Source organism: Rhinolophus sinicus, chromosome 4, assembly GCF_057876585.1.
Source record: "Rhinolophus sinicus isolate RSI-liver-muscle chromosome 4, RSI-T2T, whole genome shotgun sequence".
NCBI lineage: Eukaryota > Metazoa > Chordata > Mammalia > Chiroptera > Rhinolophidae > Rhinolophus > Rhinolophus sinicus.
Window position 1 is genome coordinate 70400492 of NC_142504.1, and position 18998 is coordinate 70419489.

Below are 18998 nucleotides of genomic sequence, written 5' to 3' on the forward strand. Positions count from 1 at the left end.
TTTTTGTTGTGAAGAAATGTCTTGTTTGGTTGGTTGGTTTCACCATTCTAGTAGAGAATAGCGGAAGGAACCTGCCTAGAAGTCGAGAGATTTGTGTTCTAGTCCCAACCCTGTGAATAATAAGTTCTGTCACTTCACTACTCTAAATCTTAATTTTCTCATTTTTAAAGTGAGAGGTCTAGGCTCTGTAATCACTATGGTCCTCATTCATGGTAAGACAAATCTAAATCTATGGAAGTAAAAGTCTCAATGGTGCAGTCTCTTTCTGCCATCGCCAGAGGGAAGGCAGGGAACGCAGAAGTGGCTTATTGCAGTTTTGTACATTGGGGGACTGGGAAATGCACCTTATTAGTAAGACGGGCAAGAAGGTTATTGGGAAAAAAGTTTAATTATTAGAAGCTGAGGGATTATTAGAGTATAGGAAAAAGAACTGCATGTTTTCATTTAATTATGTTTCTTTACAATTAAGGCTCAATATAGATAAAAATCTCATCTATAATTTTGAGATTGTATTGTAGCAAGCTAAGGAATAAATTTTCCCTTCGTTGCATTAATTGAGTGCAACAATTCTTATTTGGCCAGATAAAAACAATTTGTAATTAGTATCCTTACATGTTTAGCCATAGTAGTTCCATATGTCTGTATCTCCCAAAACATGGTAGGAGATCTGTTTATCTTCTAGAGAAAAAGAAAATCAGTGAGTTTTCTGCTGACTTGGCCAAAAGTGCAATAAATTAGCGTAATTTGGTAGCACTGCACTTTATCTCTAATAAAATTTTACGCTGCTTTTCTTAAGAGAAAAAGAGTGTGCTTGGCAGTCATTGAACTAACAAGGGCTGTGACTTCTATGAGCAAAGCTAACCTGCTCGTTTCAGGCAAAGCCCAAGCTCAGCTTGTGTTGTTGGAAAAACTCAACCACAAAGGAAAAATCTTTTCTCAGAAAATGGAGGGCAGTTAAGTTGCTTCGGTTTGATTGTGTATCTGTATGTCTCTTCCTAACCAGAAGAATTTCTGTGTGGTATAACTAGATCTGAACACTACTTTACATAAAATAAAATAAATAACTGATATTTTAGAAACTGCCCCAAACAAATATTCTAATCCAGTTTACCAAGCCTTCATTCTGTAAACAACATGTTTTGGAATGGTATACGGAGTCCTGAAAAAGTGTCAGTGTGTTCATTCTTATTTTGACACGTTAGAAAATATCTCCACAGAGTAATTATATATATATATATATATATATATATATATATATATATATATATATTCCTATTAAAATCTGATACACAATTTTTGTAGTTCATACAGTAAAAGTAGTAATGAGGATCATCCTTATAAAAATAGAAAATATCACTAGCAAAATATATTTGCATAATGTGAAAGATGAAATCTCTTAACTGGTTTAGCATGCATTTGTTCTTTTCTGCATCCTTTATAAAAAGTTTATAACCATATGTGTTTGTCTATTCATGCATTTACTGTGCTCTTTAATTTAAACATTTCGATTTCCTCACCGTGAAGGTCTGTGTGTACAGATGTGGGGCAGTAACGACACAGCAACCTGCAGGGAAACACCCTGCCTGATGCAGAGCACACAGCTACCTGCTAGAGGCCCATGATGCTCTCTTGTGGAGAAAATGCCTTCAGGGATCCATTCTAGTCCCTGAAAATTGACAGGATTTATTTAGCACCTGCTTTCTATTCTAGCCTTTTGTCACACAAAGTGGTTCTTCCTTATATTGGACTAATCCTTCTTATTATAATTAAGCTCATTTACTCTGGTTCTAACCTGGTTGAGACAAAATAATGAGAATAAATATGTTACTACTGTGATATTAAATGATTATTTAATATTTAATTTTTATTTTGTGTAAGCTTACCAACCTGAGCATAAGTTCTAAATCTTTACCTTTATTTGTTTGTTTGTTTTTCGGTCTGGCCATAGATTTGAACAAACACCGTAATCCATTAGTTCTTTTTTTTTTGTTTTTTGTTTTAAGGAAAATGGGCTAAGATTTGTTCTCCATTTCTCCCATTAGGGAAAATACTATACTTTTGATTTTTAGAGTTCGTGTATACAAACCCAGGCAGCTTCTGCTTTTCCTATCTTGGGCATATTCTCAGTTTTTACTTGGAAACATCTTTATTGTCTAAGTCATTTTATTCAAGGTAGATATGCTTGACAGATATAACAAAAAATATTTTAAAGACTACCCATTATTTTCAAGTATACTTCTTAGAGATTCAACATTTTTTCCTTTCCCATAATCATGAATGAAAATAAGATTGGATAACAGTGTCTTTTAGTTTATAATCATATAAATGATTGAGGAAAATATAATTATCTAAAAGGCTGTTTGGTAGTGAAATTGGCAGAAGTAAGTTGGAGTTTGTCTTACTAATCTCAAGGTTTGCAGATAAGCTTATTGAGTGCCACACCTAAGACATGGAAATGGTAATTATCCTTTGTGTCTTTTGTTAAGTAAATAACGCATGGACATAGAGTTGAAATATTTGGCGAATAACAGGTCCCTTCTCTGGGACTGAGTTGGGCACCTGCACAGTGGCCTTTCAGCTTTTTACCTTTGCTCAACGAGTGTTCCACAGAGACTTGCACAAAATCTACTCCTTTGAACACCAATTGAGTGGGGCTAATGAAAGTGCATTTCCTTTAAGTATAAAGGACCTGCTCATCTAAGTGATCTGCCCTTATGCCCCATTGAGAACTCCAGACCCAGAGCAGCTAAAACTCAGTTATTTGGTGCCACAGACAGATCTTGCTGTCACGGTAACCACATTGTGCCACCCAGGAAACAACCTTTGGTACTGTGGAATGTTCAACTAGAAAACTACTTCTTTTTTTACTATTGATAAAGTTTTGGACTCAAATGTGTAACTAATGATCACTTCCTTAAAAATCCAAAGCTTTTATAAACCAAAAAAATACAAGAGATAAACATTGTTAATAAACCCTTCATAGATTTATTTTGGATATAATTCAAAGTCAATTCACCTTTTTATTTTCTTTACCAGTATAGAATCAAATTATATTCGGTGATTTACAATTCACTTGTTTTTCCACTTGCCGAGATATCATGGTTACTTTTCTAAGTCAGTGCATAAACATCTGCTCTTCTTTTTAAGTAAATATTGTAGCCAAGGACACAAGAGATCACACCCATTTAATCACCACTTGGGTCAAAAAATAGAAGCTGACTGGAAGCCCACCTCATGCCATCCAATTACCACCTCCTGCCAGGATAATAGCTCTTCTGATTTCTGTCACTATCAATTACTTTGTCCCTGTTCTGAACATTTTATAAATGAAATCATATCGTATGTACCCTTTTCTGTCTGACTTGTTTTGCTAACATTATGTTTGTGAGATCTGTCTAAATCATGGTTTCCTTATTCTCATTATTACATATTATACAATTGTATGGTGATTCCACAATTTATCCATTTTTAATGTTGTTTTCAGTTTTGCCCTCTTACCAATGGAGCCACTAGGAATATTCTAGTATATGATTTGATGGATATGTGTATGCATTCCTGTAGGGTATATACCTAAGAGTGGAATTTCTGAGTAATTAGTTTGTATAATTTCAACTTCAGGAGCCAGTGTCAAGTATTTTTACAAAGTGGTTGTACCAGTACATTCCTCCCAGCATGTTTTGGAAATTGCAGGTACTCTAAATCCTTGCCAACAGTTAATTTTTATCAATCTCTGTTTTTAGGCATTCTTTTGGGTTTACAGTAGTATTTACTTATGCTTTTAATTTTGCATTTCCCTAAAGCCTAATGAGCTTGAACACATTTCATGTTTATTGCTATTTGAATATTCTCTTTTGTGAAGTATATTTACCGTTTGTCTTAGGTTATCATTTTCTTACTGATTTGGAGTTCTTTGTATCTGTAAATGAATCTGTTGTTAGATAGATGTATTACAGATATCTTCTCCAGTCTGTGATTTGCCTTTTCACTTTCTTAATGTGCCTTGTGATGAATAGAAATTCCAAATTTTAATATAGTCCATCAATCCTTTCTATTTTGGTTAGCACTTTTAGTGTCCTGGTTAAAAATCTTTGCTTATTGAATGTTCATGAAGATACTCTGCTGTTTTGTTTTGTTTTTGTTTTTTTAATTCAAGAATATCTATTGTTTTTTCTTTCGCATTTAGATCTACAGTGTACCTGGAAATTATTTTTTCTACACGGTAAAGTATAGGGATCAAGATTCACCTTTTTTTGTGAATATTCAGTTAATACAGCACCATTTGTTTAAAAAGGCTTCCTGTCCCCAATTGTTCATCATAAATCAAAGTGACCATCGCTGTCCTTATATTTCACTATGTCTCTTGTAATTGACATATGATATTCACTTTGATATTCAATGTTATGATAGCAGACTTTTAATTAGAGTATTTAATACATTTATAGCTAATGCTTTTTCTGTTAAGTTGAATTTATAACTATCATTTCAATAATAGTTTTCTATTTTTCTCAAAAGTTTTGTGTTCCCTTTTATATTTCTTGCTTTATTTTTATTACTAAAGAATTTTTTTCATTTTACTATTCTCCCTATATTTGCTTATCAGTTACGCATTTTTAATATTCTTTTAGTAGATATTATAGCTAGTATACATCTTTGTGTAGGATCATTTTTCCTCTATCTTAAAGGCTCCTTTTTATATTTCTTTTAGGGTGTCTTCTAACTATGTGTTTTAAAGTTTTTCTTTGTCCAGAAATTTTGTTCTTTTACCTGAATTTTTGAAGAATATTTTTGCTGGTTATGGAACTCTGGATTTACAGTTAAATTTATTTGGGGTTTTAAAGATGACATTTTCTTGTCTTCTGACCCCCATCATGGTTTACCTCGAGAGGTCAGCTATTGCTTTATTTAGTGTCCTTCGAAGGAACTATGTCTTGAAGTATATATCTTATTTTCCTCTGGCTGCTTGTAAGATTTTTCTGTTGTCTGCGATTTTCAGCAGATTTATTATGAAGTGCCTAATGTAGATCTCTCTGTGTTTGTCTTTGGGAATTCATAGTGCTTCTTAAGTCTATAAGTATATGTTGTTATTTACTTTGAAACATTTCTTGACCATTATCTCTTCAAATATTACTTATGTTCCATTCTCTCCCTTCTTCTCTTTTGAGACTCCACGTACAAATATATTAGATTGTTTTCTTGTTCATATGTCTTATATACTATTTTCTATATTTTCCTTCAGTTTTGAACTACATGCTTTAGTTTGGATTTTTTTTCCTACTGACATTTCTTCAGGATCATTTATGCTCTCTTCAACTGTCTCCAAATTGCTATTACATTCATCCGGTGAATTTTTAATTAGTTCTTAGTATATTTCAGTTCTGGCATGTGCGTATATACATGATTTTTTAGAAATAGAACTTAGGTCTTGAGTAAAATTCCCTATTTTGCCATCTAATTTCTTAAACACGTTAGTCATAGTTACCAATTCTGGGCCTTATAATACCAGTATCAGAATCACTTCTGGGCACGCTTTTGTTGTCTTTCTTTATAGGAGGGTTGTTCTACTAAAGCTACTCCATACTATTCTTGCATAACAGCCACAAAGAATTTCACTGGGTGATTCTATCATAATGGGTTTAATCAAATGCTCAGTCATTAATGTTAGTATTTTCAGCCTTTATATTTAAAACAAATACACAGTAAATACTTGTACAATTGTATGTGGGCATTTGTGGGACTATTTCTATAATATTAATATCTGAAAGTGAAATTGTTGGATCAAAAAGTGTGCACTTTATATATAAGGTCTGACAATTATGTTTGCAAGCTTATACTAGAAATAGTGCTACATACCTCATTGCTCAATATTACTACAGTCGCCTTCGAAATACCCTTGGGAAGCTATGCACCGACGCCAGCAGCTAGTCCAGCCTTCAAAGCAATTTTGGAACTCTTGTTCTGGAATGGTCATCAGAGCTGTTATCGTATTACCCTTGATGTCCTGAATGTCATCAAAACGTCTTCCTTTCAATATTTCCTTTATCTTCGGGTAAAGAAAGAAGACATTGAGGGCCAAATCAGGTGAGTAGGGAGGGTACTCCAATACAGTTATTTGTTTACTGGCTAAAATTTCTCTCATAGACAGTGCCATGTTAGTTGGTACATTGTCATGATGCAAGAGACATGAATTGTTGGCAAAAAGTCCAGGTCATCGAACGTTTTCACACAGCCTTTTCAATACTTCCAAATAGTAAACTTGGTTAACTGTTTGTCCAGTTTATACAAATTCATAATTAATAAGCCCTCTGATATAAAAAAGGGTTAGCAACATCACTGCATCTAACTCATGAGCTTTTTTTTAGCTTGGTTTTTAACATATTCTATATTATCTTTCTAAAAATACCCCTCACCTTTCTTTTCATGCAAACTCTTTTCCTGTTAAGTGCCAGAAGAACTGAAAATGAGAAAGCCAGTTTTCTTGCTGGAATCAAGGCTTAGTTTATAGTTTATGGATTTTCAAGAATTATAAGTATTATTGACAAAATATTTTGAAAATTCAAATGTGGAGAAAAGTAATAGTGCAAGAATAAAACAGTCTGAGTAAAAATAAATCTGTAATAAGTAGATACTTATTTTTAGTTATAAGGCTGAGGGACTGACAACTCTGAAAACTAAATTTCACAGCACCAAGCCTGGTGCAACGTGGGCAACCATGCCGTAAGCTTCCTCAAAGTATCCCAAAAATAACCCTCTGAAACTAGAGTCTGCCTCTGACACATCCTGTTCTCTGCACTGACACCATCTCTGGTTGTATCAGAATGCAGCTTTACCTATCCAAATAACTCTAGCCCACCTGCATAGCTGGTCCCTTAAACATTGTTGTGGAATCGAGATCGGACACCAGTTGTCAAACTGAGGGCCCTCGACTCGTTTATTTACTGTTCAGAGTTGTGGAAGAGTAGACAACCCAGAGAGAGGTGGAGAAACCAATCTTTTTTGCTGCGATAGAATTACAACTTTGTGTTCCAACATTGCATAGCAGTCTTTCTCCAAGACCAAAATGGGATTCCTAGATTCTTACATTTATGCGCATCATCCCAGGGAAGGTGATAGGGAATTCTAATAACTTCACCTTCTTCCCAGTGTCAGATTTGAGGGATGTGGACATTTCCCTTCTTAGATTCTATGAATGTGTAAGAATTGTGTGGGTGTATGTGGGTGGGATGGACACCCCCAAAGTAAAGCATTTCTCTCCTTTATTCATCATTTCTCCCAGTGTGTTGCCAATCTTGTCTTTCGTGTCTCCAATTTCAATGCTAAAGGAAAATAGCTTGGACTACGGCAGATTCATTTACCTCTCAAATGTACCCAGGATCAAGGAGAGAAAGCCCCTACTTCTCTCCAACAGGTCAATGGTGTGAGATGCTTTTTTGCCTTTATGATAGGTACCAAGGACTTGGGGGGAAAAACTGCCATGATTCATACATATTCTCCTTGAAGAGAACATGTCTGTTTTATGAGTGAAGGATTTTTAAACTTAGAATTTATACCTCATAAGGATACAGTCAATGCAGAAAAGCTCACGGCTTGTTCTGAAGGATACAGCAGAAAGATTAGATAAGAGAAAACTTCAAGATGCTGGAGCAGTTGAGAGAATGAGGCAGTGGAATTCGTTTTCTTAAAAGGCCTTTACCTAAAGATTGTCCTGGGTTTCTGTACCCTGACAGCACTGCTATTTTGACATTCCATTATTGCAGAGAGAAAAGACTTTTAAATGGTCATGCCAAGCACCATACGTCTAAACAGAGAATCAGAATTTGATGTCTTGAATATATGAAAACGATACTTAGCTCTATCATTAGACAGTTGTAATGTTAGATTTCTGAACTAAAATTCTTCAGACCTAAAAATCATTACTGAGAAGTAGAAAATGAAAGTGGTTGCTGACCCCAATACACTTGGGTTGTTTTTTCAAAAGTTACACTGATCTATTACTTAAATTGGGAGATACAAGAAATTTTCATGTCTTTATAAATTAAAGTAGCTATTAAAGTGATTAATTTTACCTAAATAAGGGGCATAAAATACTTCAGTATCCTATGAAAATGTATATGAAATATGTTTAGTATATCAATTAGGTATTTTGTTGAGTCACTTTGAGTACATTGCATCTCTTCTTGTTGCCATAGTTACCATTGCCTTGTGGGGATACATTACACATCATTTATGTCATAGACTATTAACAGACAACAGTTTCTGCTATTATTTACATGGTTCTCCCTCATTCACTGTTTTCATATGCTTTCCTTCACTGATTTTTTTTTTCCTTTTGTGAATAATTTTAGATGATGAAATTTTCCTTCAAATGTTGACTGTCAAGCTTTTAGTGGTTTTGATATGCAGAAAATCAGATATAAAATAATCGTATGAAAATAAATAATAAAATAACAAGTATTTAAGGAAGCTACACCTTTTTAAAAAAAAAGATGAGATTCCTGAGTTATTCTAGAAGTAGATACTCTGATGACATTGTTTTTTTTCTATTTGCCTTTAGAAAAAATTTTCCCCGGTGGTGATGGATATTCATTCACATTCTTTGCCTAGTTTTTATTCTGTAACTTTGAAAAGGACACTTAAAAAAAAAATTTCTTAGCAATGGCATCAAATACTACCTGTTTTTTTTAATATGCTCCTCAGGATGGTGATAATAACATATTCATCTAGCACTTTCCATATTATAAAGCAGATTCATATTTATTGGCCCATTTTCCCTCTGAAGGATTGTGGGTGCGATTTTCCTGTTGAGGTGATTGAGTCACAGGACAGATAACTTATCTAAGGTCACACAGCTGGTAAATGACAGAGTTACAGCTTAGATTTTCCTCACAAATTTAAAGCTCCTTCTCTATAAAACACTGTTTCATCGTGACATGCTCACGGAGCTAACTCACAGCGTGGTTTAGTGAAAGGTACATTAGAAGGAGAGTTGGGCGAGCTGACTTTAAGTCCAGCCACAAACTTGTTGCCTGATGGGCCTCAGCTATTTAAACTGTGAGATGAGGACCATTTCTCTACCTCTCAAAGTAGTAGTTGAGTGGATCAAAAGAGAATTAGTATCAAAGGGCATTAAAAATAAAGCAGATATGAAAGTATGGCCAGTACTCAAGCATATCTCTGTGAATTCATCAGAGGTGGATTAATAACACCTTAGATTTGACTTCCTGACTGGATGGGGTCCCCCAGTCCAGCTGGGCCCCCATGGAGGGTGTGCTCTAAATACTGTGTGACTTTTGCTTTCTCTCTGACCACTGCTAAGTTCTCATTTAAACATAAAAGCAAACTTCTTCTGCAGAAACTTTGGTAATTTTGCTTTGTGTTGAATAGATTGGCATTGAAGTCTAAAAATCAAAAGCCATTTCAGTGTCTCTGACATTCTATTATGTTTGATGACAATCTCGCTTTTCATAAGAAGAATACTTTTCTGCTTGGCCAGAAATTTCTCCTTGGAGATGACAGAATTGCTGTCTTACCATTAATGAATTCCACAGCCCATATCCTTTTTACTTTAAAGAAATATGGACATATCTACCCCAAACCATGCTTTAATACAAAATAGAGGAAATCACTGCTGTCCTCAAACACCAAGGTGTTTTCAGCCTCGCTGGTAAGTGCACCTTCAGATAATCACCTTCCGGCCACTGCAGAAGCAATTACTTGCACAGTTGATATTTGTATGTTTTTTTTAAAAACCCACAAAGTTGCTGTATATGGAGAAGAGGCTGAAAATAATAGTTTAGTCATCTATGTTTCACACGTACATTCTGAAGTACAGTGGAAAGATCCTTCCCTGGGTGTCTGAGAACCTGAGTATGATCACCGTTTCTGTGGCATTGGGCTACCCTTCCCTGGGCATCTGGCGGATGATGGGTTCATTTGGCTAAATTGCAGGTGAGGGGAGGGGCGTTGTTTGTTTCTTTAGTATGTTTATATTTAATATGTTCACTTCTGTGAACATAGGGGTTGAGGAATAAGAAGTTTTCTAAGTAATCCTTATTTGAGTGTTTACTGTTTAGCCTTAAAATTAAGAATGTTTCCTGAAAAATCTTTCTAACTCCGCCCCCCCAAAAAAAAAAAATTCTGCATCTTAAACACACTATCAAAGAAACCTTACTTCCAAACATACCTGATCAAACAATGGCCTTGTTGATCGTGGCAACATGGATTGAGCTACTTAGAATCCTACACCTCTGTGCAGTGCTTAGCAACTTGTAAGTTACTAGGGTAACTTGAAAAGTGATTAGGTATGGGTCAATGAACGTGATATTACCAGATGTTACTAATCAACAGAAATTAATCTTGGAATGCTAAAATGTTAGATTTTTTGTGGGGGGAGGAGGAGGGGCTTCATTCTGCCAAAGATCAAAACCTCTTTAAATACCTTTTGAAAATTCCTTAGAGAATTTGCAGTAAGTAAATGGTTTTACATATATACAGAAATGTATACACAGTTTAAGACAAGAAAAGCTATTAAAACTGTAATAATATATACCGATAACAAAAGATGAATACAAGTCACGTTTGACTTCTGCAATTACAAGAGGAGCTCAAAGTGGTTACCATCAACTTCCAGACACTTCTGATTATGGCAAACTACTGCTTGAGCAACATTGACCAAAGTGTCCACTTGTATACATTTTTTTTGGCACCCCTGGTACATATGTAAACTTAAATTGAGATTCTCTCTTTTACCTCAGAATGTTAGATGGGAAAAAAAAAATACATATGACTTTTGTAACCCACTGCCTTTTCAGCTGCATGGGTCAAAACAAGGATATTTGACCTTTTTTTGCCTAACCGGAGAATAAGCCCTTATGTATATAACACGTGTATCCCCAAAACTAAGACCTAACCGGAGCATATGCCCCAGCATGATTTTTCAGGTTGACATTCCCTGAACATAAGCCCTAATGTGTCTTTTGGAGCAAAAATTAATATAAGACTCAGTCTTATTTTTGGGGAAACATGAATATGTATATACATATATATATCAGGGTGATGTAACTCTTCAGTGGAAATAGAAGAGATGTGCAATTTGAGTTGCTTCTTCAATAATAGACATCATGGAAGTGTCTTAGGCATATTGTCTCAGATTCCTGAGGTAACAGGTTTAAGTTCTTGGAAAGAGTTTTGAAAGCAAGTAGTTTTCAAACTGTATTTTAGTGTGTTCCAGTGGAGTCATGGGGATAACCTAGAAGTAAACAGATAAAAGCTGAGCTGCTGGGAAGAGAAAGAAGCTGAAGCCCACCCACTTGGGTTTGCCTCCCTAACTACGCAGGGGCCTTGAGGCATTTCCACAGAACCATTCCTGTGGTTCTAGAATCATTCATTTGGTCATTTCAACACATTCCTTTTTCAGACCCAGCATTATTCTAGGCATGGGGGAGACCACCGTTGAACAAGAGCAGAGCTGGTCTTAGTTGTCATGGAGCTCACGGTCTAGTGAGAGTGACTGACATGAATCCAGGTGAGATAAATGCCAGGTGAGAGTAATATAAGATGCCAGAAGGCCAGCGAGGACTTTGAGGAAGTGACACAGGGGCCGACATCTGAAGAGTGCGGAGAAGTGAATTGGACATCAGGGGCAGCGTGGAGGCAGAGGGCAAGGAGAGAAAAAAAAAAAAAAGAAAGTTTGCTGAGTACTATGTGCTACATCATTTACCAGGATTATCTGATTAAAATAGTATATAATCCTGTGTTGGGGGTACCCCTTTCTACAGATGAGAGGAAACTAAGGTACAGGAATTGAATCACGTACCTTCGGTAGCTAAAGATAATGGAGCCAGGGTTTGAACCCAGGCCTAACTGCAGAGCCCACACGCTGGGCCACTGCCCTATGCTGCCGCCTAATGAGAGCAGGCACTGAGAAGGCTGGAACAACAGTGATACGTTAGACAGCTTGCTTGCCAAAAAGATCAGCATGAAGATGTAGGCTGAGTCAGGTGTTTCACCCTATTACTTCTCACGCTAAGATACATGATGCTGTAAAGATAGAGTTTCAAGAGTCTTTAGTGGGGAAGATGTTACTAAGAATGGGCAAACACAGTACAGCACTGAAAGCCTTGGTCTCCAAGGTCTGGAAAGATCAAGGACTGTAAGAGCAGCATTAGAAATGAGGTGGTGCCTTGGCCAGCAGCCCAGCCAAGCAAGCAAGAAGTGTGTGAAGGACTGAGCTTAGCTGGCCTGGTCAGTCAGACTGTGCAGTAGCATTTGCGTGATATGATTCCTCTTGCAGTCACTTCTCACATAATACTGAGTTCATCTGCCCTTATTGTACATATCATTTGTGTGCCTGCTAGACTTTGAACTTCTCGTAGGCTGGGAATCTTTGCTTATGTTTGCATCCTCTGAGCCTGGCCTTGTGCCAGTCCTGCAGTGGACGCTCAATACTGAATGAATTTCGTAGTGTTTCTGGACCCAAATCCCTTGCTCTTTTCTCTATAGAGTATTTATTGCCTTATTAAATTTATGTTTCATTTATGCAAGCAGTTGTTTTACTAATACACATAAATAGATTACAAATTGTCTTAACTATCTCACCATAGTATATTTTAAAAAGATAATACTACCTGGAACTATATAAATAAATCTCTTTATACCATTTAAAAATAGGAAGATATAATTAACAAGAACAGGATGATAATCATGTTCAAACACTGGGCTTGTTCTTCCAAATATTACATTTGTTGTGGGGAGTGTAAATTGACAGGCTGTCTGTTGGAATTCCTGAATTGTAATGGTTTCTGCCGAGCCATCTAGTGTGCACATCTGTGCCATTCAATTTGCATAGCCCAATTTTGGGCCATTGTGGTACATTTTCCAGTTTGTTGACCTGTTCTTTCTCTGAAAATTAACAATGTCAAAATTTGTTGTGTCCATTAGCCTACTTACTCACTGAACCTTGAAACAGAAAATTCTTCACTATTGGTAAAGTAAAAAAGAGTCAGCTACTTGAAACTTAAATTGAGATTCTGTCTTTTACCTCAGAAGGTTAGATGGAAAAAAATACATATGACTTTTGTAACCCACCGCCTTTCAGCTGCATAGGTCAAACAAGGATCTTTGACCTTTTTTGCCATTTGCTTAAATGTCTGGAAACTCATGTATTATTCCACAAGAGGCATATAAAGTGCACGAAGCCCTACTGTTCATTGTGACCAGCATCTGTCAAGGAGTAGGCATGATTCATATTTATTGTAACCCAATATACTGACTAACTAAAAGCTATATGTCAACTGCCATACTCTGTAAATTGCAATTAATTTGATAGTGAAAATATGCTGAACATATTTTATTGCTTTATGATTCAGAAATCACTCCCCAGACTTCCTAAACTTCTGAGGCATTGTTTTAACATTACTTTCAATTATTCTGATCAATGTGATAGTGCCAGTTAATAGGAGTTTCTGATCAATAACATGCTCTCAGTATCTATCTACAGCCATAATTCTTAATCCAAAACATCAAAGAAAAAATCTTTATGAAATTGACTTAAAGGCAATTTTTAGTCATTGCTAAGTGTTTCTCTGAGTTCTTAGTAAACCTTTGGAACTACCTCCAATTGCTTTTCAAGGAACTCCAAAATAGACATTTTATAATTAAACAGTGCATTATTAGGGAAGCCACGAGGGAAGCCATCAGTAATCAAGCACAGAGCTCAGTGGCCAAATAGGTACTGTCAGTGTTTAATGAGACAAAGTAGCTAACTGATTGGAAATATTGCAAGACCCCTCTGGTATTTCTGTGATGTCTGCTCCCACGGCCACAACTGCTATTAACACTTATTCTGCAAAGCCAGGAATTTTTAATGTAATATAGTGAAAGCCATTTCATGGCACCCCTTGGGACACCTTCCATAAGCACAGATTATGAGTCCTTTAGACCGCCAGCAAAATAGAGCAGGCCCCCTTATCCACAGTAAATATGTTCCAAGACCCCCAGTGGGTGCCTGAAACCACAGATAGTACCAAACCCTATACATACTATGTTTTTTCCTATATACACACACATATGGTAAAGTTGAATTTATAATTAGGCACAGTAGGAGATTAGCAACAATAACTAATAATAAAATAGAACAATTATAATGATATACTACAATAAAGGTTATAGGAATGTGGTCTCTCAAAATATCGTACTGTACTATACTCACCTTTTCATTTAAAGGGATCACTTTATGGCTTCTCTTTGGGATATCCAAATTGCCAGCATCACTACTCTTGTATTTCAGGGCCATTATTAAGTAAAATAAGGGTTACTTGAACATAAGCACTGTGATATAGCAATAGTCAATCTGATAACCAAGATGGTTGCTAGGTGACTAATAGGTGGGTATGGTATACAGTGTGAGTGTGCATACACTGGACAAAGGGATGGTTCAGCTCCTGGGCAAGATGGAGCCGGATGGCATAAGATTTCATCATGCTACTTAGAACGGCATGAAGTTTTAAAATTGTGAGTTGTTTATTTCTGGAATTTCCCATGCAAAATGTTTGGATTACTGTTCACCACAGGTAACTGAAACAGCAAAAAATTGAAACTACAGATAAGGCGGGGGGACTACTGTACAGGAAGGTAACCTGCTCCCCAGGACAGGGTCCATGTCTCCATCAAAGTTACAGAATAAATTGAATCCACTACTAAATTTTCAAGAAACAACTGAATTCATCCACTGAATCCAGCCTACCAAGGAAATACACCAAGATTCCTACCCAGTTCTTGAATGAAGGTATAATGCAGACTGTGATTGCCTCGATGGCACCTAATTGCTCCGGGGCCAGTACGGTTTTAATCAGAATCCTGCACTGACAAACAGATTAGTGCTGTGTGTTCTGTGGACTTGCATATATTGAAGATGCAGTGGGCATAAGAGCATAAGGAGTTCCACCAAGGACCCTTCTGCCATGTGGCAGGTGAGAAAGAGTCCACAGGTCAGCATCAGGGCTCTCATAGTCAAACCTTGGCCTTCAAAACGGCTGCCAACACTACCTTTCACAGCTGCTTCCCCCAGGGACCTGAGGCAGTAGGAAAACAAGTATCACAGTATAGACAGAGACTAAATAGGTGACCAACTATGTTGATGTCACGTGGCCATGTTTTTTTTTTAATATGTAGTGTATTGAGAAAACTTCTAAGAATTTGAGAGCAAATCAATACACATTCCTCAAAAAATTTGCTTTTAAATTTTTTCCTCATTATGAGCAGATCACCTTCTCTTTACTTTCTCTCTCCCTCTCTCCAGAGATCATTTCAAACCCATGCTATTGCCCTAAGAGAAAAAAAAAATCCATTAAAAACCAGAAGCTATACACTTCACAGCAGCAGCCCATGGAGATACTGGGGGACAACGTGGATCTTATTCAAATAACAAATCTGAAAGCTATTGTGCACACTGGAGTTTGGAAAATATTAGGCATTCATTTTGTTAAGTTGCTTAAAATTAGATACTGTAGAAATTAATATGCACAGGTAATAATAGAGAGTATCACTATTTATAATGACTGCAGAACTTTGCTCTTAAATTGTAAAAATTGCAGTGACATTACTAATATTTTTATCATTTTGAAGACTACAAAGTTAATTTCTTTTCAGTGAGATTAACTAGTTTTTACAGAGTTTCTACCTAAAGGAAAAGGCTAAGACTAAATTAGCCAGGATTTTGTATTTTTCAAAAAAAATACTCTGACATACTATAGGGAAGAATGTGGGGAAATAGGATTTGGTGAGAAGGTAGATTATGCAAAATTCTTTACCTTGAGGAAAAGAATACAGGGAATTAAGTATGAGCCCTTCTTTTGATCTCCAAGTACTGTGTCACTGTCTATAGTAAGTATTAAATAAAGTTCTGTCTAGGCACTTTGTAATGACCTTTTAGAGTTTGGTCTCTTAATAATTATTTTACCAAATTAAGTAGCATGAGTGCTGTGGATAATTATTTTTAGTTCTCAAAATATTGTATTTACTGCCTTCCTGAACTCATACCTATGGTTTTTGACAGAATTTTGCTAGCCCACATCTTGACTATTTAAAAAATTTTATTAACAAATACAGAACATAGTAGAATTACGTAAGTATTCTGTGCAATTACAAGTTGGTGTTATTGTGCAAAATTACGTTTCTGAAACCACTTTAACAATACAAGTTGAAAAGTTCCTATCGTTGTCTTTGCTCTCTCCTTTTCTAAGACATAATCAGGATAATGAATACAGGAAAGATGCAACACTTGCCCAGCTACAGTTGTGCACCAGCTGGTGCTCCAGGGGATTAGTAAGACCTTTAGTAAGTCTTCTGGGAGAAGTAAGGTCAACTCATAGGCAAAAGTATTGTCAAGACTTAAACTGGGGAAAAAAAAGTAATTGGAAGCAAAGCAAAAGTAACTTTTGAAGCAAAAGTTACTCTTCTGATGAACCACTTAAGAGTGGGAAGAAGACTGGGTGAAAGCAAGGTGTGATTTCTGTGTGCTAGACTCTAGTAGTAGGTACTTCTCTCACTCCCCACAACCCTCTAAGTTTTATTTATATTATTATTATTATTATTATTATTATTATTATTATCATTATTAATGATTGTGGAGAAACTGCAACGCATAGAGTGTAAATAACCTTCCCAGGGCCACACAGCTAATAAATGGCTAACTGACACAAGCACCAATATTTGGTCATCACCATGGAGACAGCATGGTGGGGTAATGTCCTGATAAGTAGTTTGGCAGTGGAGGCCGGAGCCTCCAACCTGTGTTAAATCTGCATGAGAAACACCTTCCTGAGTGCCAGTGTGAGACAAAATGAGAGATGGCTATCTAACTCCCCACCACATTCATTTGTGGTCATGGCATAGACATAGACGCAAATGAAAGGTTATATTTTTGTCAAAGAGTAATGAATGAACTGGCAAAGTGTTCTCACTCTGCTTTAGAGAACTAGTGCCATATGTCAATATTAATGTTCTTTTACTGTGTTCTGATAGGGATTTTTTTTAAGTAGTCATTAGAGTGCTTACATGCCAAACATATTCAAAATCTTGCCTACTCCAAGTGTCACCTAAAAACAAAAGCAGTTATTCCTTACTAGTGCTCTTAAAGAAAAACATCCATATTTAACTTTGATTCAATGAAAGTAAATTACAAAGTGGTGAACCTACTAAAAACTACTTTTACTCTAAATCAGCCATCAGCAAACATTTTAAGGAGCTGTGAGTTTCAGTACGCCAAACTGCAGCTAGATCAAAGGAAAGAAATACAGAAGCAAGTAGTTTTTTAGTAAACAAAGCTCTGGAGAATCCTGGTCATTGGAAGTGAGATAAAAGCATTCATCGTTCTGTAATTTAACTCAAAAACTTAGATCTCTATTTGTATTGTCATTAAGAGCACAGGTACTGGAGTTCATTCATTCATTTATTTAATAAACATTTATAGATAGTCCAGTGCTTATCAAGTACTGTGTTAGACATTGGGGTACATTGATTACCAAAACTAGAAATAGTTCCCACCTTCATTGAATATAACATTGTAGCTGGGAATGACCATATTTTTAAAGTATTAACCTATACCTGTGGCAAGTGCTATCAGGAAGAATTTATATCAGGCTTCTATGAGTGTTTATTATGAGGATTTGATGCAATTAAGGAAACAAGGTGAAGTTTCTGAGGATGGGACATTGGAGCTAAGACTTAAGGGGATGAGCAGAATGTGATGAGGCAAGGGGAGAGAATAAGCATAGCAGCTGAGGGTAGTATGTACAGAAGCCTCGAGAGGGCAGAACAATACAGAACATCAGGGACTAAAAGACAGTCAGTACAGCTTGAGTGGAGAGAGTGTATGTTTGTGACAACAGCATAGTCCAAGATGAGCCTAGAGAGGTAGAGTCTGGCTTTTGTTCTGAATGTAGTAGCAAGGCATTGATGGGTTTACAGCAGGGAGAGTGAATTACAGGGAACTGGGCAGAGTAGATATAAACTGATCAGTTGGAAAACTGCTGAAGTTCCCAGGATGGAGATGATAATGGCTCAGAGGCATGTAGTGGTATGGAAGAGACGGGGAGAAGAGAATATACTCAAGAGGTAAACAGCCATGCCTTGGATATTGGGGATGAGCGACGGGGTATTAGGATGACTTGGGTAACTGAAGAGGTAGTGGTGTCTTTCACTAAAGTAAGAAAACTTGAAAAAGACCAAATTTGGGATTTGAGGACTAAAGTAAGAAAACTTGAAAAAGACCAAATTTGGGATTTGAGGACAGTGGGGGCACGAGTGAAAATATCAAGTTTTAATATATGGAGTTTTGAGAGGCCTTTGAGAAAGCCAAGAGGCAATGCCAAGTAGCAGGTGTACGGGGTGTAGAGCTCAGAAGTGAAGTTGGGGCTGGAGATGAACCGTAGTGGGCACGGAGGTGGTAACTGAACTCCTGGGTCTGGGTGTGATCACTTAGGGAGCGGGTGCAGAGGGGAAAGGGTGTGCCAGGAAGGCCTAGAACCAAGTCTTGAGGAACTCTAACACTCAAAGGCTGCTTCAGAGTGGGTGAGTCATAAAGAGATAGGGGAAGAAAAGTCGGCTCAGAAAGGTAGGAGGAGAAGCAAGGACTGTGTGTCATAAACATCTAGCGAAAAGAACATGTTTAAAAGAATGGAGAGGTCCCAGCACTGAATATGCTGAGAGGTCAAGAAAGATGAGGTCTGAGAAATACATGTGGGACTGACAATAAGTTGTCTTGGATTGAATGATGTTGAAGTCATTGAAGACACTACTGAAAAATGTGGTGGAATCATAGGTCAGATTCAAGTGACTGAGGAGCGAGTGGGAGATACATAATGGGAAACAGCGAGTAAGACGACTGTGGGGACAGAGCCAGGAGTGCAGTTTCCAGGCTCTCGGCCTCATGTGGAAAGGTGCTGGCTCAGGTAGTAAATGGCCATCAACTGTGATTGGATGGCCATCAGCTGTGGCTAGTT

General features: G+C 36.8%; 1 protein-coding gene across 1 annotated transcript in view; it reads left to right on the plus strand.

The window, feature by feature from the left end:
• Positions 1-18998, plus strand: part of L3MBTL4 (L3MBTL histone methyl-lysine binding protein 4) — a 331967-nt gene that overhangs the window by 224212 nt on the left and 88757 nt on the right. The window lies entirely within an intron of this gene.